At 40.7% G+C, this 22,302-nt stretch overlaps 1 protein-coding gene across 5 annotated transcripts in view; it reads left to right on the top strand.

Moving 5' to 3' along the window:
- MAP3K13 (mitogen-activated protein kinase kinase kinase 13) overlaps positions 1–22,302 on the top strand; it is a 153,913-nt gene that overhangs the window by 66,579 nt on the left and 65,032 nt on the right. Inside the window, exon 1 of one of the 5 annotated variants that reach the window (XM_037131297.2) lies at positions 1,577–1,909. The exons of the other annotated variants lie outside the window; for them this stretch is intronic. The gene's annotated coding sequence lies outside the window, so the exon portion shown is untranslated. Of the gene's footprint in view, positions 1–1,576; positions 1,910–22,302 lie in introns of those variants that run through there. 5 annotated transcript variants of the gene reach the window in all.

Below are 22,302 nucleotides of genomic sequence, written 5' to 3'. Positions count from 1 at the left end.
GCTATGGAAACAGTATGGAGGTTCCTCATAAAATTAAAACTAGAACTGCCATGGGATCCAACTATCTCACTCCGGGTATATATTCAAAAGAGTTGAATTCAGGGTCTTAAAGGGACATCTGTACTCCCACATTCATTGCAACATTATGCACAATAACTCAGACGTGAAAATAACCCCAGTGTCCATGACAGATGATGGATAAAGAAACTATGGGATATACACACCAAGCAATATTACTCAGTCTTAAAAATGAAGGAAACACTGCCATTTGTGACAACATGGATGAACCTGGAAGATTATGTTAAGTGAAATAAGCCAGTCACAAAAAGACAAAACTGCATGATTCTACTTATATGAGAGATTGTAGAGCCAAACTCATAGAAACAGAGAATGCGATAGTGGCTGCCAAGGGCTGGAGAAGAAGAAATGGGGAGTTGTTTGTTATTCAATGGGTGTAAAATTTCAGTTATGTGAATGAGAAAGTTCTAAGGACATGCTGTCCACATACTGACTACAGTTAACAATATGATATTGTACTGTGTACAGTACTTCGAAATTTGCTAAAAGACTAGATCTCACGTTAGGTGTTCTTACTATCAAAACCAAAACCAAAACCAACCACACCCCCCACAAAGGAACAGAAGGAAACACTTGGAGATGTTGGATATGTCCCCTACCTCGACTATGGTGACAGTATCACAGATGTTTGCACGTCTCCAAACTCATCAAGTTGTACACATTAAACACGTACAGTTCTTTGTATATTGATTACACCTTAATAAAGCTGTTAAAGTTTATTTTAATTTTTAAAAATGTCATGAGCTCTCTGAGTGAATTTAATAGGGTTGTTTTTGCTGTTGCTAATAATGCATCTTACTAAAATCAAAATTTTCTCTAAGAATAATTAAGAGCTTTTTGGGAGCTGTGTCTTAGTTTAGTGTCAGAAGTTTAATAAACAAATGAGGAAATGCCCTACCTTATTTAAAGGTAGCAATACATTACTCTTCCACACCCACTTTTGAAGCATCACAAGATCAGCGAGATGATACTGTTCTACAAAACAATTACATTTATGTAATATTGTCTTATTTTTTATTTCCATAATCACTGGGTCATTTCCTTACTATTTTGCTTTGACAAGTCTTGATGTGCAGGGCAAACATGTCCCTTGGTCATCAGTTTTGGAAACTATTTCCCTATGATTTAAAAAAAAATCACATCAGATCAGGCACATTGCTGAACAGCAAGAAAAGCGTCCAGGAAAACACCTCTAAAGGATAAAAGCTTGTCATTTCTCTATGTGCATTTTTGGTAGCACTGATTCCACTGAAATTCTATTTTGGTCCCCTCATTCAATAGCAATAATAATGTTTTCGTGACTATCACAGCTTGAAACACACACCCGACAACCACAGCGCGCGCACACGCGCGCACACTCGAGCACAGACACACACACACACACACACACACACACACACACACACACACACACACACACACACACACACACACATACCTTCGTCTCAAGCTGCCAGCCGGTCTGTCCCGAGGCCGGGGCAGACACCTGATTGGCGGGCTCTGTTTATTCTGTGACCAGATTCCTTCTGAAAGGAGGCAGGCCTTGCCTGCCTGAAGCCTATTGGCCGGAATTGCTCCGGACCCACCCTTTCTTTTTCAAGGCACACACCACAGCGAAGTCTGTGCGGAATCCTAAACCAGCCCAATTTACATCCATTCATGAATCTGTGACGTCAGCAAGCCTCCGGGCTCCTTGGCGGTGGGCTGTTGGATTGTGTGGGCGGAATCCCCCTCCCCCTTATTTTTCTAATCTTGCAAGGCTTTTTAAATTAACCTTTCATCTTTTTAAAGCAAGAAAATGGAACGGCATGTGTAGGAATTCTTCATTGTTGTGAGTATCGCACTCTTTTTTTCTGTTCCCTCAGCATGTGTTTCACAAGGACAGATGGAGAATGTATATGTGATCTGAGGTGATTAGAAAGCTGGTATTATTGAGGGAGCCCAGGTGAGAGAGACAGACAGACAGAAACCCGAAACCCGTTACAGCTAGGAGCCTCTGGAACTGACAGCTGGTTTTCCTTTGCTTGTCTGCCTGCTAGACGTGGACATTTTTCTTTTACGGTTCCGCACGTTACCCCTGGATGCTGGTCTGGCTTTCCTGGAAGGGAGTTTTGTTTCTCTGAGATGAGGATGTGGATTGCATTGGAGGAAAACCCCGGAACCGATACCAGAAAGGTGCCGGGGAAAGCCCAGCCAGCCAGAAGGAGCAGGATCCGTCCTGCCGAGCCCTTGTCTCCCTACTGCCCTCTCTGTGCTTTCTCACCCTTCACCTTGCTTTTGTTTCATAATCGTGTGACAGCCAGTACCTGGGGGTTGCAGTCTGGGGTAGATGAATGCTTGTCCACCCATTCTCCCCAATAAGCTTTTACTATGGGAGCGGTAGTGGTGTAGTTATATATATTTGCAGCTCTTCATGTCACTCTGTACATTTTATTTGCGTTTTCAAAAACCTGAAAGCCTACACCAGAGGCAAAAAAAAAAGGGAATTATCCTTAAATTCTGAATTCTGACTTCTATATCTCCTAAATGAAAACTAAGATGTGGTTTCCTAATATATTCCATAATTATGTAGAAAAGCACATGACTGTTTTTCTAAGATAATGAAAATAGTTTATTCTGCAGTGTTTGGGAAACATGGAAAAGTTCTGACATGTTCAGTGTATTAAGTTGGTTTGATAGTTTGCTTGGAGTTTTAACAAAAAGTTAGTGTTTGTGATTGAATTTGTTTTCCAAGGCTCTGGTGTATTCTGGTGAAAATTGTGATAGTAAAGAGGAGAGATGTGACATTATGACATGTTCTGCCTCTGGGCAGCTCCTCAACCCAAATAGTTTAATAGCATTTTCCGACTGCCTCACTTAGAGCAATCCGTGTCCTCATCTGTGGCGTGTATCTATCTGGTTGTCCTTCCTGGTGAAGGGGGAAGCAAAATGCCTGTTATTTCTTATCATCTAGCCTTGTCTTGTTTACCTTGTACAATCAGTACTTAGTTTTGAGAATTTCATATTTCTAATCTTTTCTCATGAAACCAGGCTTCTAAATTATGTCTCTACTGATATCTTTTGAATGTTCTTATTAATGAATTTTCCAACTGTAAATTCATTTCATGTCAAAATTACCTGAGAATTTAGAATTCTCTTTTGTTTCTAATCTTGGCATTTCCCTCACTCATTTTTTTTTTCCTGAGTGCATTTAAACTCACTAGTGTTATAGAAAAACTGCTGCCTAATTCTGAACCAGATCTTTGTCCTATTTCAGCCAACTATGGTTTCACATTTTGCTATTTTTTATGTGCTGGGTTGAACAAATGACATAGTCCCCTATATTTGTGAAACACCTAGACTTATTTAAATTTTTTGTGTGTGTATCTTCAGAGACTTTGTTGTGAGTAGCAATTTCAAAGTTATTTTAAGTTACTGAAATCTCCTAGATCACTGTTGATCAGACTCTGTGTTTTTTTTTTAATGTATATTTTGCCAAGAGAGAGCTTTATTTCCATGCAAGAAATACAGTCTACACTGTGGATTTAGTAAAGTAAAACTATCCCTTTAAGACCAAGAGTGGCTATAGAATCTCCTTCTCTCTCCACTCCTAGTGGCTGTATTCTAGATTATATTTATTTTCATGTATAGTGTACTTGTCGGGGGAAAAACACAATAACTCTTAATTGTTTAATATCAAACAATAAAATCCTGTGTATCAGTAACTGGCAATAGATGGCTTTCTGTTTAAAAATTGAAGCTGCTCCAGAAGTAGGAATTAATTTATTTAGTAAACAAAGTCAGTCAAACCAGAGCCATGTCCTGGGGAACTGTCAAAAGAATGGTTCCTAAAGGCCGGAGGCCACATCCACTGGTGTCTGACAAAACAGCCGAGCTTTGGACGGCAGAACCGGTCAGTTTGGTTTGCACGGCTACCTACCCTCCCTCTAGTGCTACAGCTGAATTAATTACTTGAAGAGTTCACATGTATTGAGATAGACAAGATGATCAATTCTGCCAGGTGGCAGCCTGACTCTTATACTTTTAATTAAAGTAAACAGTGTTCCCCCAACAACACTCTTGAACTTAAAAAAAATTAAAGATAATGCATTTCTGCTCTGTGTTGGCTATTATTCCTTAAGGAGATGGGGGAGAGAAAGGTTGTGATAAGGTGCTATCTTTACCCCTGAGGACTCTAGCAGGAAAGTCACCACACAAGATAATGGTGTTGTGGTTCAGAAGCTGGTGCCTGTACTGTAAATGGACTTTAGAATTACCTGGGGAACAGATGCTAGTTCTCTCTCTCTCTTTTTCTCTCTCCTTCCCTCTCTCCCTCTTTCTCTGTCTCTCCTCTCCAGTGGTTTTTAGTGTGTTCAGAGTTGTTCAGCCCTCACCACAACCAATTTTAGAGCGTTTTCATCACTGCAGAAGGAAACCTGTACCCATCAGCGGTCCCTCATTTCCCCTCACCACTCCCAGCCCTAGGCAACCAGTAATCTTCCTTCTCTATACATAGATTTGCCTATTCAGATCATTTCATATCAATGAAATCATGCAAGATACAGGGTTTTCGTGACTAGCTTTCTTCACTTAGTGTGAGGTTTTCAAAGTTCATCCATGTTGTGCAATACTTCAGGGCTTCATTCCTCTCTTTCACTGACTAACTCATATTCAATTGTACAAATATACCACATTTTACTTATCCATTCAACTGATGGACGATGGACATTTGAATTGTTTTCACTTTTTGGTTGTTATGAATAATACTGCTATGCAAATTTATGAACACGTTTTTGTGCAAAGATATGTTTTTATTTCTCTTGGTTATATTCCTAGAAGTGGAATTGCTGGGTCGTATGATAACTTTATGTTTAACATTTTCAGGAATTGCAAACTGTTTTCCAAAACCAGCTGTACCATTTCACACTCCCACCAGGAATGAGGGTTTCCATGTCTCCACATCCTCATCAACACGTTGTTATTATTTTGATTCGAGCCATCTCCGTGAGTTTGAAGTGGTAACTCCTGTGGCTTTGGTTTACATTTCCCTCATGGCTGATGACACTGAGCATCTTTTCATGTGTTTCTTGGCCATCTGTATTTCTTCTCTGAAGAAATGTCCATTCACATCTTTTGCCCGTGTGAAAAATTAGGTTATTTGTCTTTTGCTTATTGAGATTAAGTGGACTTTATATAATCTGGACACAAGTTCTTTACCGAATATATGGCTTGCAAATATTTTATTTTAGTCTGTGGGTTGTCTTTTCACTTTCTTGATATTGTTTGCAGCACAAAATTTTTAATTTTCATGAAGTTCAATTTATCTTGTGCTTTTGTTACTTGTGCTTTTTGTGTTGTATCTAAGAAGGGCTTTGCCCGAGACAGGGTTATGAAGATTCACTCCTGGGTTTGTTTGTTTGTTTTCTAAGAGTTTTATAGTTTTAGCTCTTATATTTGAGTCTATGATCCATTTTGAGTTCATTTTTGTTCATGGATTCAATTTCTTTGAAGGAGTATATCCGCCCACTTCCAGCAATATTTGTTGAAAAGACTGTTCTTTCCCCTCCTCATCAATTGAATTGTCTTGTCATCCTATCACAGAACTTAAAAAAGTACTTTATGCTGTGTTCCCACCTCCAGAGATTCCTATGTAATTGGTCTTTGATGGGCCCAAACATCTGCATTTGTTAAAGCTCCCCAGATGATTCTCAGGTGCAGCCAGGGTTAAAAACAATATATTGCCGTGGGCTCAGTGGATTGAGCACCGGCCTGCTAACCGAAAGGTCACCGGCTCAATTCCCAGTCAGGGCACATGCCTGGGTTGCAGGCCAGATCCCCAGTGGGAAGCATGCAAGAGGCAACCATGCATTCATGTTTCTCCACCTCTCTTTTTCTCTCCATTCCTCTCGCTCTAAAATTAAGTAAATAAAATCTTTAAAAAAACTATTGGTATGGACAAAGGGTTAGTCTTAGAAAAGAAGATAGAGGATGAGTGAAGACATAGAATTCTGATACAGAAATGAGAGGAGAGTTAAGATTCACACCAGAAAGCATGCATGAATTTTCTTACTAAGCAGCTGTTAGTCATTTTCAAAGAGTGGAGGTATCACTGGGAGTTAGTGAAATGTGTTGAATTAAAGGAAGAGAAGGAGCCAACATTTATTAAGCACATTCTACATGCCTATAAATCTGCTAAGAGCTTTCCCCTACATATTTCATTTAAAACATAATCCTCATGAATATGAAGTAGGAATTCTTACCCCCATTTCACAGATGAGAAAATAGGTTCATAAAGGGTCTGACTCAGCCAAAGATACCAGGTAGTGCACACGATGCCTGATTTTCAAATTCAGCTCTAATTCCTCATTCGTTTTCAGCTCTAATCCCATTCATTTTCTTCTGTTTACCATGGATTTTGGGCATTGAGTTCTACCAAGAATTGTTACTGGTCCAGTCCAGCATGAATCTTAGATCTTCTCTAGCAATGCACTGGACTGGACAAACAGTAAGATAAGTTTGATGGTGGGGGTGATATAGGGATAAGTGTTGGCACAGTAGGGACAGTGGAAGAGCGTGGGGGTAAAGGAAGATTATCATGTGACACCTCATCATGGATCCAACCAAGTGTGGCTATACCCTGCCTAGCAGCTGATAGAAAAAATTCTAAGAGGTGGAGGACCAGTAGAGTAGGCATGCAAGAATAATTGAAGGGAATGGTTTGGAAACCATCAGGGAATGGTTTCCAAACCATGATGGAAAAGAGGATATATCAAGTAGAATTTGCAGGTGTAAAAGTGTTGACACTTATTTCGTCAACAAGTATTTATTGAGCATTTACTATGTGTTTTAGGTACTGGGTACACAGCAGTAGAAAAAACAGACAAAAATTGTTGCCCCCTTGGGCTTATTTTATTGGGGAAGACAAATAATGAATAAGTAAATTATGTAAAGACAGTGATAAATGTTAAGGAGAAAAATAAAAGTGGGAGGGGAATAGAGAGTACTGGGGGTGGGGCAAAGTCGGAAAGGGGCTTTTTCATCGTAGGGTCTTTGTAAAGATGTATCAAATAGATAAGGAACCCTCTAAGTGAGGGGTTGGTTGCTTGACCAAGTTGGGTACTGTGGATACATAGAGTACCTTCTAATCACTAAAATGCCAAGTTAATTTTCAGTATTAACTTTTTATTTACCACTTTATAACCCATGCCTGGCAGGCAGACTGGACACTCATAAACATTTGTTTATTGTGTGGTGCCATTTTTTTGGATTAGTGAATTTTCCACTGGGTGGAGGCCAGGGCAGGGGTAGTGCTTGGGAGACTTTTTAAACTCTGCTTGCTGCCCTATTCAGACGAATTTTTCTAAGTATGTACGTGTGCCTGTGGGGGTGTCCTTCATCACGTCACCACGGAGAGGGTCACAGTTAAATGAGGAGCATTCGTTTAGTTCCCAGATGAATCGGCAGAGAACCACCAGTATAAGCTATACAGAAGACACTTAAATTTCCTTTGCTTTTTACATTTTAGCAGGTGATTCACATGTACCACCTTTAATAAAGGGTAAAATTATAACAAACTTTTTAATAATGAAGTTCTATTATGCAAACATTTACCTGCTTTCTTTATATACATGTCATCTGTTTACCTTCTGTAAGGCATAATTATGATGTAATGAGGAAAGAATTGGCCTACGACTACAAGGGACTACGTAGAAGTGTCAAGTTGCAACACAATTTTCTCAACTTTAAAAAATTTTTTTCTCCAGCTTTGGTTTTAACATACGAAATGAAAAAAAATTTTTTTAAGATATTATTTTTTTTTTAGAGAGAGGGGGGAAAGAGAGGGAGGGAAACATCATTTTGTTGCCTCTTGCAGTCCCCCATCTGGGGACCCAGCCCACACCCCAGGCATGAGTCCTGACAGATAATCTAACTGTTGACCTTTTGGTTTGCAGGGTGGCGCTCAATCCACGGAGCCATACCAGCCAGGGCTGAAAAAATTGTTCTTAATGATCTCAAATATCTTTTCTAACTCCAACATGGTAGGGATCCTGGAATCTGGCTATTACCAAGATTAATAGTCAAGTGACCATCTCTAAGGCATTTTGGTTAAAATCTGTCTTTACTCCAGAGTCTTTCATAGTACCTTTGTAGAAGTTCAACCCCCATGGGATGTTGCCATAGTTAATGAGGCAGAGAAAGTGTCAGAAGTGTCAGGAGGTATCTGGGTGAGACATAAAAAAGTTAAATAATTCTCAGATTTGCCCAGGGACTTCCTCCTAAGCAGGAAATAGAGTCCTGATGAGGTCTGACCTTGCCATCTTTAGGCATGCCCATTATAAATGTCATCTGTCTTGGCCATTGTTCTTTGCAGTCAAGAGAGAGCTTTTATTAGATGAGTAATTTGGGAGTGTGGGCTAATATGTGATGTGGGGACAGATAATCTATCTGATAACATTAGCTTGGTTGCCTGTTGTAGCCTTTTCCTTAATAGCACCAATAAAAATGGCTTTTATTGGTGCTATTTAAAAAAGAAGCAAAATTCATCATATTGACTCTTTCTGTTCATCTTGTATTACTCCGATCATTTTCTAGCTCAGGCCGAATCATGGCAAAGGATGAAAGACTGCAGTAAATGAGAAAATGAAGACCCATTAAATCCATAAATATGTATAACCAGTGTTTGAAAAAAAATAAGATTGTGTTATTTTGCATGAGAGTTGCTAGCTTTGGAAAATTATTCTTTTCAGGATTCTCCAAATAACAATTTGTTGATGAATTGTTGCTCTGAGTTTGCAGATTTTATAAAAGAAAAAATATAAATTAAAAATATCACAAAGCAGAAAACTTCTTTTTCATTTTTGTGTCCATCAGTCTAGAATTTTCCTTATATTCTTTTTTATTTGTGTAAACAGGCAAGCAGAGAGAGCTAATGCTAGTCCTAACATCTACAATAATTTCATACAGTGGTTCCATTTAGTATTAATACTTAAATATATAGCAGTGTGCTAAAAAGCATCTTGCCAAAAGCAATCATGTATTGCAGGGCAATCCTAAGAGAATGCGTAGTAACTGTACAATTTTAACTGCTTAAAAATTTTAAGGAAGAACAATTCAGGACTTCCCACTGACAGACGGTAATTTCTAGGGTGTGTATTTGTACTGTGAATTCCTGGGCTGGTGATAATAGTAGAACTGAACAGTACTGGGAGGATATGTGAGTGAAATGCTACATTCCCAGGGTGAAGAGCTTAGGAAGTAGTCAAAGACAAAGCACTGGAGAAAGATGCTGGAAAGAAAGGGAGGCAGAGCCCAGGGAGACTGGCTGCACTGATGGTTCCCAGGTTCAGGCAGGTGGCAGCCAGGACAGCAGTTTGCACCTTCAACCAAAGAAGTGGATCTGGGACTCAGCCTGAAAAAGACTCTTTTAGAGTCCTAAGGAGGGCTGTCACAGTTGCTATTACAAAAGAGGGCTCAATTTGCAAAATAAGCCCACTGAGGCTTCTTATTACCCCTGAGGCACTGTGTCTGCATTTCTAGTAGCTGGCCCGCCTGCCTTTGATGGGACACATCAGGCTATTTGCAGGCATGGATAATTGAGATCAAGCCCACCAAAATACAAAGCCAGGATTGCTTTTTCCAGGAAAAATAATCTTTCAATGAAAGTGAGATTAAGCATTTCGCTAATTACTGTCCAATTGTTTCCTCTCATATAATAGATTCAAATGCATATGTACACTAAAAAGAAACAGATGTAACATACCTTTGGATATCTCTAGTCGCTGCTTTCTAGATCTGAATTACAGCCTCATTAAAAACCTTTCCTAAGCGTAGAAGCTCCTGGGAAATACCCACCTGATATTGCAGCTGCCAGGGTCAAGAGCCAATTTGAAAAACAATTGCACTGTTTTGCCAGGTTCTCCCTCCTCTCCTCTCAGCCTCCCCGCCTATTTCTGGCCATTTTTGAACAGAATTCCTTCCATCTGTTTGTCTAATCAAAAATAACTGAACATTTGCTTTGTACTGCTTGTGTTAATTATCAAAGCAGGGCCCTAATCTCATCCTTAAATATTCTCAGGGACTTGGAGACCAGAGATTTTTTTTTTGAAAAAGAAAAACAATCGCATAATTCTTTGTGTTTTCTGTAATGATCTTATTTCCAATCAGGGCTTCTGGCACAACACATTGAAACAGAACTCACTCCCCATTACCTGCTCTCCTTTGACCAAATGGTTATCTACATTGATAAGGATTTCTTTGACTGAATGTTATACCTTTGATACTGGCTTTTGTTAGCGTCAAACTGCCTTTGCCTCAGCTTGTTTTATAAATAGGCTTTCTCTTTTTCCTGCTGTTTGAAAGGCCATGGAATAGTTATAAAAACAAAAATCAGCTAGCCAACCAGATTCTAAAAGCTTTGGACCAAGCCTGGAAAATCAAGAGAAATGACCAAGGGAGCCTCATTATTAATGCAGAGCAAAAGGGCCCCTAAGGTAAGAAGGAGGTCACTACAAAAGAAAATGTCTTATTATTATGAAAATCATTTGCCAAGTTCCTGATAAATATAAACCTTAACGTGCTTTGCCTGAAATGCATATGATTTGTAGTCAGCAATGTCTTTACTTGGGAAAATAGTTATGGGCTGAAATTGACTGTGTGCTGGACTAGAAGGTTCAGGGTGAGGAAACTTAGTCTCGAGGCTTCCTCTTCTAAGAGAAATCACCTCCAGTTCATTCCGAGGTGGTCACAGCCGGGGATTTGCCAAAGACCAGGAAGCTGAGCTTTGGGGTCTTATTTTGAGACCTATTCTTTCATTGCTATATATTATTACAGGAAACTGAACAAATAAAAAAATAAATAAATGTTCCTTTGACACTTTTTTACCAAAGCCAGTTCTTCAGATTCTCTTATTTTGTATACAATTCATAAAACCTAACACATTTATGAAAACCTACTCAATAAGAATTTTTTCAGATACCTTGGTGGCAGATTGTTTTATAGAGTATTCCTAAATAGCAAAAGAGAAAACATTTTTGTTTCTCAGTTGACCCATCCCTCCTGGCCTCCTCCCGCCACCAGCCATGACTTGGTCCAACAACTCTGACTAGCTAACCTACCTCCATAAAACCTGACCCTATTCAGTGAGCACTTCTTTTGATAAACTGTATAACTCAATTACTTTTTCCCTCCCGTCTAAAAAAAAAAAAGATACATTAGCAGTTTAAAAACATAAATTCTGCAAAAGACCCAGGGACCAGCTTACACGGTGGTTCTTAAACTGTGGTCCCAGGATCAGGAGCACCAGCCTCACCTGGAGACTGCTCAGAAATGCAAATCCTCAGGTCCCACCTGAGAAATTCTCTGGGTAGGGCCCAGGCGTCTGCTTTAACAAGCCAGCTAGGTGACACTGATGCACACGAAAGTTTGAATGTGCCTGATTTACAGCAGAGCTTCTCAGACTGGTAATGTGCATAGGAAACACTTGAGGATTTCGTTAAAAACCAGATTCTGATTCACTCAGGCTGGGATAATTTTGTCAGCATCTGATTCACTCCCAGATAGTGAAGATGCTACTGGTCCTCAGACCACACTTTGCAAGTAGCAAGAGTCTGAAGGATTGGCACAAGCCACTCCAAGGACTACTGCATTAAGTGGGCTCTATCAAAATTACGACTATCCCAGCCCTGGCTGGTGTGGCCCAGGAGCGTTGCCCCCTAACCAAAAGGTTGCGGGTTTGACTCCTGATCAGGATATATATATATATGTGTGTGTGTGTGTGTGTGTTGTATAGATAGATAGATAGATAGATAGATAGATAGATAGATAGATAGATAGATAGATAGATAGAAGACTCTGTCCCTGGCCAGAGATCAAGCGATGTTTTTCTCTTGCATCGATGTGTTTCTCTCCCTTACTGCCTCTCTAAAAAGCAATGAAAAAAAAAAATGCCCTCTTCAAAAGTAAATAAATAAAATCCTTAAAAAAAAGGATTTTTAAATTAAATTTATTGGGGTGACATTGGTTAATAAGGTCATATAGGTTTTAAATGTACATTTCTATAGTACGTGATCAGTGTATTGCATTGTGTGCTCACCCCCAAAGTCATATCATCCCCAGTCCCCAAGTATTTGGCCCCCATTACCCTCTTCTACTCAAACCACCCCCTTCCCTCTGGTCACCACCACAGTTTTCTCCTCTGGGGTCGCTGATCACGTGGTAACTCTCATCTTAGTTTTTTGAGGAACCTCCATACTGTTTTCCATAGTGGCTGTACCAGTTTACATTCCCACCAGCGGTGAATGAGCGTCCCTTTTTCTCCACTCTTATTACGAAAATAGCTCTGACCTCACGGACCTCCTTGAAGGTCCCGGGGACCCCCAGCAGTGCCCAGAGCACGCACTGAGTTCCGCTGCATTGGATGTAAGTGTGAAGAATAGCTGACCTCTGTATTGTGCTCACAGATGACATCCATTGTTGAGCTAGACACTGTTCGAAGTGATTCGTGTACACAAACCGCAAAACAACTCTTTGAGGAAGGTGCTATTATTTCCTCTAATTTGCACATGACACCAAAGCACAAAGAGGGTAAATTCCTCAAAGCGGAGCCGGCAAGTGGTTTCGGATAGTCCGGCTGCGGGGTCCAAACTCTGCTCAGCGAGGCTGTGCTACGTCCCTACCGGGGAACTGAGTTAGATTTCATAGAGAAGACATTGCTTTTCTTAAGGGGTAGGCAGTTGGAGTTCTTTTAGACAATCTTGGGAGAACACTTCCGTTGCTAAACGTAGAGCAGGATTTTATTCTCAGGAAAGCTTACAGCCTTCTAGTTTCTTCTCAGTCGCTGTACATTCGGATCTTTTTCCTTTCTCCCAACTGCATCAACAAGACGGAGCTGTGCACCCAGGCTGCCCAGGGTTCCAACAGCAGCTGCCAGTTAATGCAGCTTCAGGGCTAACGAACAGGATTTCCCTCCATTTTTATTGTGATAAAACATAAATAACATAAAATTTACCATTTTAGCCATCTTGCAGTGCACGCTTCCGTGGCACTGTGTATGTTTGTGTGGTCGTGCAGCCAGCACCGTCATCCACCTCCAGCACTTGGACATTTCCCCAACTGAGCTGCTGTCCCCACTGAGAAATACATCCCCATTCCCACCCCCTCCCCCAGCCACTGTCAATGAACACTCTACTTTCTGTCTCTGTAAATTTGACTCTAGGTGCCTCATATTAGTGAAATCATTTGACGTTTGTCCTTTCGTGACTGACTTATTTCATTTAGCATAGTGTCTTCAAAGTTCATCCATGTTATGTGTCAGAATTTCCTTTTGAAAGCTGAACAATCAAGTCAAGGTTTTGTTTGTTAAGAATAAATCATAAACACATGGCCTAAAGAAATAGTTAATTAAAAGAGAAAAAGAATGTAAAGCACTATAGAATTTAAAGAAAGTAACATAAACCTATAATATATTGCTTTAATGCCTTATTGCAAAGCTATTTTCGACCATTGCCCTAAAAGTCGTACTGTTCTTTGGGCATGGAGAATTCAGGAGGCGATAAGGAAGAGAGAGAGTGGCTCTGGGCAGGAGCTGGAACCACTGTGTATACTATAGCCAGGTCTCATGATTCCGGCCTTCCTTCCCTTTGTCCTGTGTTCCCTGCTCCCATTCCCTTCGCCCCATCCCAGAGACAGTGAAACGAAACGCTCTTTCTAGGAACGGCCACTTTATGGAACTGTCCACAACTTCAAGAGCAGATGAGTTGAATATTTTACTCTAACTCTGTCACATAAAAGCCTAAAGAAACTGATGCACATTCTGTTTGAGCCTAACCGGTACCTCTTTCGAGAAGGAGGGGGTGGAGGAGCCGCTGTGGGTCAGGGTCCTTGAGAGGGGTTTGTAGAGGAAAGTTTCTGTTGTTATCCTGGGACCATGCAGAGAACTCAGCTTTCAGAATGTTCTCGAATGATGAGCATGTGCCGAAGTGAGCACCGGGTGCAGTGGTGAAGAACCTAGTCATGGCACTGCCCTCACCGAGTGTGCAGACTAGAGAGGAGACAGTTAAAGACAGTTGTTATATGGCGATGTGTGCTCTTAGGGGAGGGCAGGTCAGGGAGGGCGAAGGAACACAGGCAGCTAGTGGGGGACATAAAACCGAGCCTCTAACTCAGATTTGAGGGATCCAAGAAGGCTTCCCGCTGAAAGTGATTACGGACATGAACCCTAACAAACAAGCAAGAGTGGGGAGGAAAGAGCTGTGCAGAGCGTGTGGCATGCCCGAGGACTGCGCCTGCCGAATACCAGAGGTGAGAGAGAGAGCCGTGAATCCAGAGAAGTGAAAAGTTCTGATGGCTGAATTGCAGGGCTGTACCAAACATGAGGCTGGAGAAGCGAAGCATGCCTAGAAGGCTAGACTTTACTCTAGGACCAGATTTTATACAGTCGAACAGTGTGTTCAGAATTACATGCTAGGAAAAGCACTCTGGCTATGGAGAGAATGGAATAGGATGGAGAGACTAGCGGTAGGGGATCGTTAAAATAATGGAGACAAAGATAATGAACTGTGCTAGAAAGGATTATTGTGATGGAGAGAAGTGCACAAATTAAACAGATACTCAGAATACTACAGGATGCTTTTTAAAGGGTAAAATAATAATCCATACACACAAAATGATTAGATGTCAACAATTTTATTTAACTCATTAATTAATGAGGGAACCAGTAAAATGTTATAAGAAAATTCAGAGAACACACATCTATGTAGGCAACAGAATGCTGAAATGAATGTGCGAAACCAGTCAGTATCCAGAGAGCATTAATAATTCATTGCATTTCACCAGATACAATTCATTTGCATTTCTACGGTCAAGAATCAGTTGCATTGCTAGTGTGCTGCAATTTTCAGAATTGCAAATATCTCAAAAACAAGGAAAGCCTCATATACAGTGGGAATGGTGTGGTAGGCAAGGATGCTCAGCAATCTTTTTTGCCTATTTCAGTCTTTGACAATATTCCCCGACAAGAAAATATCCACAGGATTTTGGTAATTGCTTGGACGTGGTAGTGGTGAGCATGGAGAAAAAGACAGAGAAATGTCAACTGTGACCATTCATTCAAGGAAACTGGGGGAACAATTGGCCAAGATTTTGAAGATGAAACAGAAGGGTACAATGGGAAAGTTTTGGAGGGGAGGTGTAATAGGACATGGGGCCAGGGAAGGGATGCACAGAGAAATACAGGCTGGCAGCTATAAACCAGAGATGCTTATATCGTGGGCAGTAACAAAGGAGGACAGGAATGTGTTGCAAGGTGGGATTAGCTGGAGACAGGTCTGAAGAGTTATTCCCAGTAGTGCTCTGATCTATAGTGCCAGTGTTAGGACTCTTCATTTAGCCTGTGTCCCTCTGTGCATTTGTCCCTAACACCTGCTCGCTTGGAGTAAAAGCCTAAAGAATGATGTTGATTAAGAATGCAGAAGGTGATTTTGATGTAGATAAATTGTTTTAAAGAAAATACACTCTGAGGATGGAGAAACCTGTCTTGTGTATCTCTCTATGCCTTGGATACCTCGCATAACATCCAGTAATTATATTTCATAATGAAAGACTAATATATTGGATTGTGGCCTAAAAGAATTCACAGGCTTACCCCAGATCATGTAGCTGCTTAAGTAAGGATTCTAGGATTCATACTCAATTCTTCTGACATTAAAGCTCACATCACAAGGATGAGTGAGTTATATTACAACGTCTTGTGGAATTCTCAGCCTAGCAATTATTAGAAAAGATGAAAAGGTATTTTTTATTTTTTTAATTTATCACGTTTCCAGTAACTAAATATAACTGCGAAATTCAGACATGCTTTTTCTAAGGAGAGGTAACTTTCAAAAAGGACCTAGTTTGAAATCAGATGGACCTGACAAGCCATCTACTATGTAAACTTGGACAAGTTATTTAACCTCTGTGACCCTCAGCTTTCTCATCTATGAAGTGACGATAATATTCACCTCTGTGAAAATACGAAGTTTAATTGAGATGAAGCATATAAAAAAGTATAAGTATAACTGATGCTTTAACAGATACTGGCTTTTTTTTTCTTCTGAGGCTTAAAGCTTTTGCACACTCACTTTATCCCAAATCCGCCTTTATTTGAACATGACTATATTTAGCACTGAGCTCTTTTGCTTAATTCTCAATCAATCTAAACTTAGCTCTTTCAATATAATTTCTGTAGAAAGATCTTTATTTCTTGAGATGTTTATCACCTATTGCAAGTACTTCCCTTTTCTCTCTTTCTTCCCAATGTACTGGCTTTACTCTTTCTTCTCAGTTTACGAAGCTTTGCCGTTACCTATTTTCTGAATCACATTGCTGAATTACACCCAATTGGGTTTGGTGTGTTACAGTTTTTTAGGTCCCATTTATTATTTCTCAGGTACAACAGGCATTTCTAATTCAACATCTGTTTCTAATTCAGCTTTCAAAATACCATTATAATTCAAGATCATTGTGGTTTTCCTTTTTAAAAGAATTTGCTGAAAGTCCATACAATATTACATTCCTCTGACATTTCTGGAATATATGCAACTATACTAAAATCATAAATGGAGAGACATCCTGTCAGACCTCTTGTGGTAACAGTATTTATAGGAGTTTAAAGTGATACAATAAGGACTTAATCAGTTTCCCACTGCCAAGGAAAGAAAACATTACTAAATTGTGTTAAACCTGAATTTTCCTCGGAGAAGGAAAATACCTGCTCAGCCAACCTCACACGGTGATCATAAGACTCAAATCATATTAAAATATATGGACTTACTGTGGAAACCCAGTATATAAATGTAAGACAACACAATGGTTATTGTTATTTACACTCTTCTCCTACGTCCCTAAGAATGTAGGCCAGTAGGGAACACCACTAGGAAGGGTCTGTACGCCCCCAAACAAGTGGCAGAGGATTGTGATTTCTCCCCTCCTTCTGTTCGTTTTTCTGACTGGCCATCAGAAGGCTTTCTGTGATGAAACCCTATATGTTCACTTTGCAGTGACTAAAGGCATTCAGACCTTTTCATTGCCGGGTGTTGTGTTTGCAGAGTTATTTACACCACCTAGCAACCTGGCCCAAGACAAACAGTCCCTACCAGCCGCACAGTGACTTGCTATACCTGTCGTTGCCTTGTTAATGTAACAGCAGACATTTGCTGTATCTAGAAGATGGCGTTGTCCTCTCCCTCTTTCACTGTTACATTAATTTCTTTTCCTGTTTTATGGTCTGTGGAAGTAATCTGTAAAGTGAGTAACTCTTACATAGGAGAGAGCATTTGGTTCAATCATCTTTACCACAGCAAGAGTCTTATCATCTTTCTGACGGAGAGAGCATTTTCAGTAATGGGAGAGCTATTCAGTTTTGAGGGATCCTTTTCTATTGTTAGATTGTTCTGATTCCTTATAGTCACAGAATGTTTTTTTAATCATTAAAAAGGACCTTAGGTCTCCAGCTGGGGGCGTGCCTCTCGCATCAAAAGAAATACATCGATGTTTCTTTCCCTCTTTCTCCCTTCCTCCCCCTCTCTCTGAATGAATGAGTGAATGAATGAATGAATGAATGAATGAATGAATGAAATGTTTTTTAAAAAAACAAGGACCTTAGAAACTATTAGTTTCGTAGAAACCATTAGTTTCAGTTTGCAGATGAGGAAATTGGGGCCCAGAGAGGTAAGGTGACTTGTCCAAGGCCAAATGACCCATTTGTAACACAGCTGGTACTCCTGACTCCTGGTAGCTTATATCCCAGTCCTTACACTGCAGAATTACTGAAGTCCAATGTGTTGAATGGTATTAGATGCTATTATGCAGTATAGAAATGCTTTAGTGTACAGCATACTTTAGCCTAGCAAGTATTTATGTTGTGTAATGAACTTATTTTTATTTTGATGGAGAAAATTTAAATCTTTTTTTAAAATTATGTACAATTAGCTCCTTAAAACTTTGTGAGAAATACCCTGCTTTAGAAAGAGTGTTTTTTCTTTCCTTTTCTTCTTTGGGGAGGAAGAAATCATCAGTGTGATTCTTACAATACATCTAAGTCATAAAGCCAAAAAGGACACAAAAACACCTCTTCTGCCTGACATGAGGGTTGTGGAGCGGGCTGGAGCCGGAGGCTCTTTAATATTCCTGTCAGGCTTTGGTCCCAGGCCTGTCAGTGGCAGCGCAGATGAGACTGGGGTAGAGCCTGCCCATATGCCGGGGGACTTGGAAAGGTCGCCTGGCCTCTGCCTGCCTTCTGGAAGGGCTGCCCTTATAGGGAATCTGCAGCCTTTTGTCCTGTGAAATCGCTTGCTGGAAGCAGTAGGGTCACCCCTTGCCCCGTGTGTGCATGCGCGCGGTGTGTATGCGTGTACGGGCGGGGGGGGGTAGTGAGGAGGAGGACACCACACTGGTTGGCTATGATGGGAGATGCTCAGATGACAAGTGACTCTGAGAGGGGTTCAGGTGTGTGGGCAGACAGAAGGGCGGCAGGAGTTGGAACTGGTGTGATCTACAAGCTGATGAGCAATCCTGTCTCTTCTGAGAAAGAACCAAGAGCTGTAGAAACAGGGCTTGGTGCAGTTTTGACCCTGTGATCCAATGGGCTGGGCTTAACATCTTTCAGTTTTAGTTCAGTATTTATTTCAGGCTTATCGGAGGCACCAGCAAGAAAGACTTCTTCTCTAAATTTCAGACCTTTGGCCTCTTACCCTTGTAAAGACAGATGACCAGACTCCTTTACCAAAAGCACCAAGCCTCATCAGTTTTTATCATCTATTTATTAACCTGGGTCCCTATATTATAAGCAGGTATCATTGTCTGCATTTCTGTTTGTAGCTATCTCCCTGTTAGACTTGTGTTCTAAGGAACAGGAACTTTATTTTAAAAATCATGGCATATGTAAGGCATACCAAAAGATAAAGAGGATGCCATCTTTATACTTTATATTTCCACGTGGCTTCTGAGAAGCACTGTGCAGCACCTGGCATACAGCAGGCGCTCAGGAAAGGTTGTTCAGTTGCAGCACTAACTTCCTTCCTTCCTATACACGTGCAGTCACCCTTTCTTCCTATCCCTGCCAGCCTGTGTGGAGCCAGAATCACTTTCTCTGGGGGCCTAAGCTCTCGGGGTCACAGCCCATATACTCTGATATTCATGGAAATGGCAGCTGTTCTGCAAGGCCTTTGGAGCAGTGGTGGCCACATTAGGCAGTTCTACTTGTTCATGGTGTTAGAACTCAGAAGTGGCCAAGTGTTCTATTCAGAAGACTTAAATTTGAAATAAAGGGAGAAAACAAAATAAAGTTATAAATAGGTCATGGGAATGTGAATGTGGCTTTAAATGGTAGAATTAGTTTGTTAGCTGTATTCGCTGTTGCACCCTTTAGCCATGACTGATTTTCTGAGGAGAAGCAAAAAGTGGCTCATGGAAGACGGAGGGGTTGGAAGGGAGGAACCCTGGGGTTGGGGAAAGGACAGAAGGTTATTCGTGCGTGTGGGAGGGGAGGGGGGGGAGCCTGTTGGTGGATTCAGAAGGGTTGTGAAAGAGACAAAGGAAAATGACAAACATACCCCTTAAGAATAATACTGATCACCAGCCTAAGAATAAAGTAAGTCGGTAAAATGAATAACTCTCCTGATGTGGGTATAATAATTGAATGAAGCTTTCCCTCATGTTTGTCTCCCCAACAACATGGTCCTTTGTCCCCGTTTTGGTTGAACTACTTCCTTATTCCGTTCCAAACCGCCTGGCCTGATAGAGTGTATTTGAAACTGGAGACCGTGGCCGGCTCTCTCCTCGCCGCGGTTCCCTAGCTGCCCCTACTCTGCTTTGATTAGTGGTAGCATCTTGTCATCTCCCCCGGAAAACTCTCCCTCACCATCACATCCAGTCAGCGACTATATCCCATCAATTCTGCCTTCTAAGTATTTCTCAGATTCTTTCCATCCTTGGTATCATAGCTTTTTTCTGTCCTCCATCCATCTATAATCTATTCTTAGACAGAATTATCTTTCAAATCTAACATGTCACTTCCCTTAGCCTCTCCATACTTCTCTGCTCATAGCAGAAAAGAAAGTCCTCTAATCTACCTTTCTAGCCCAATTATTTACATCCCTCATCATCTCCTACCAGCTTTGCAGACATTTCTCCCTCTTCCCAAAGAACCACATGATTTCTTTCATACCCCTATGCATTTGTACAGGGTCTTCCTCTTCCTGATACCCCTTACCTATTCATTCTGGACAGCAATTTCCCCTTCCATGGACTTCAGAAATGTGTACCCATTTCCCCCAGAGAGCTTCTGATACACAGTAATAATTTATTTGTATGTTTCTCCTCTAATAGATTGTGGACTCCTCCAGAGCAGGGGTCCCCTGTTTTGTTCATTTTTGCATCATCCTTATTGCTTAACACAGAGCCAGCACCCTTGGAGATTAGTGAAGCATTTATTGAATCAGTGAACAAGCTGAATAGAAAATATCTGATAAGCAACCACCTTCCTCACAGATATGGGAGTTTTTAGTCTTGTGATTTCAGTAACACATTGGATGACTGCCTTTCTCACATGGCTGTGGTGGGAACTCATGTGAGAATTTCTATAAAAGTCTTTGAATATCTAAGAAGATGTGTCAGGCCTAAGCTCTAGGTCTTTAAGCAGCATACCAAAAAATACAAAAACAAAAAACACCAAACAATTGTTTTAGCTTTTCTGACTTGTATCCTCTTTCTAAGAATAGTCTCAGGTGCCTACTAAGGCTTAATGTAAGACCTCAAAAAGTATTCTAACTGAATTTTCCTTTCAGCTTGTAATTTTCTGACTATTTTTATGAACTCGATTCTCTGCATTGTTTTCCTTCTGAATAGGACCATTCCTGTCTTCTGTCTCCTTTTCACCTGGGTATGCCGTCCTCACAATGCTTACATTTGGAGGAAGCAGCCCAAAGCAGCTAAGCTTTCAGTAAGAGGCAGGGGAGTACACAGCCCCTAGGGCAGTGTCTGGCCCGTGCAACTTCGCCCAAGCACACGCGTGCCAAGTCACACAGCTTCTCGCAAGGTTAACGTCTCAGTTTTCGTTCTATGGTCAATAACATCACCTTTTACTTTTCAAAACATTAAGAATAGATAATTAGCTCTAAACCTGTTGTCTGTCCTTTCTTCTTTTTGCCCAGAGCTTCTTGAATCATAATGTCCCTTCTAGTTGCCAGTATTTAAAGTGTGAGAATTTTCCCTCAAAGTTCCTGAGTTCAGAAATTGGGTGTGGGGCTTTGGATGCAGGGATGGAGGGCAGGGTTGCTCCTGAGAGTTCCTCTTGAAAATCTGGCAGCAGAGTCCCTCGCCTGGACTGGAGCTGCCCTGTTCCTCAGTCCCTTCTATGGACGGCTGCACTGATAGATGGATTCTCCTAGGGGAGCTTCATGGATCAGCCCTCCGTCCATTACCATGGAGAGGATTATAATTTACAGCCCAGATGGTGACTAACTACCCCACCACTCCCTATTTATTTTAGTAAAGTGGCAGAGGTATTAAATTGCTTCCCTCTTTTTAAAATAACTGATGTTATTTTCCAAGGTCTCTACATAAAAATACTTTAAAAAACATTGAAAAAATTAAGTTTCATCAGAATGTGAAAAACATTATGCATTATTTTTTAAAAAAACAAAAACACATGGTCACGCTTTTCTTGGTCTACCTCTGTGTGGAAATGAGGTTTTAAGGCACAAATTCTGGTCAGATTGCTGAATTTTCATAGAAGATTCTTCACAGGAGGGTGTCAGCATGCTCTTCTTCTTGGTTGACTGTTAAAGCTTATGGATGTACGTCTCACATGCATGCCAGGCTCCTGCCAATAGAACTTAACAATTCTTAGCTACTCACATTTTTTTGGAAAGCTTGAATGTGATAAATATTTGTCAAGGAAGATTTCCTGAAAGAGATGTAGTCCCTGCCCTTCTGGATTAAATCAGACTTTCAAAGAGCTGCTATTTTACTTAGAATCTCTTATTGTAAGTATTTCTTTTCTGAAATATTTGGGAATCTTACCCTGTATGGAGAAGTACTCTAAACACCCTCCTGGGAAAGATGCTACTGTATTTGCTGGGAGGCTATTGTTGAGCCTATTTTACTGTTTTGTGTGGTTCAGTAGAAGACGCTGGCCTCTCAGGCTTTAGTATGAGTAAAAACTGTTTCTGCTGGACGATGGGTATGCTTCTATCTTACTTGAAAATT

Source organism: Artibeus jamaicensis, unplaced genomic scaffold (genome assembly GCF_021234435.1).
Source record: "Artibeus jamaicensis isolate MK-2021 breed Jamaican fruit bat unplaced genomic scaffold, CSHL_Jam_final scaffold_474, whole genome shotgun sequence".
Classification (NCBI taxonomy): domain Eukaryota; kingdom Metazoa; phylum Chordata; class Mammalia; order Chiroptera; family Phyllostomidae; genus Artibeus; species Artibeus jamaicensis.
Note: the sequence above shows the minus strand (reverse complement) of the source record. Positions and strands in the feature narration are given on the sequence as shown.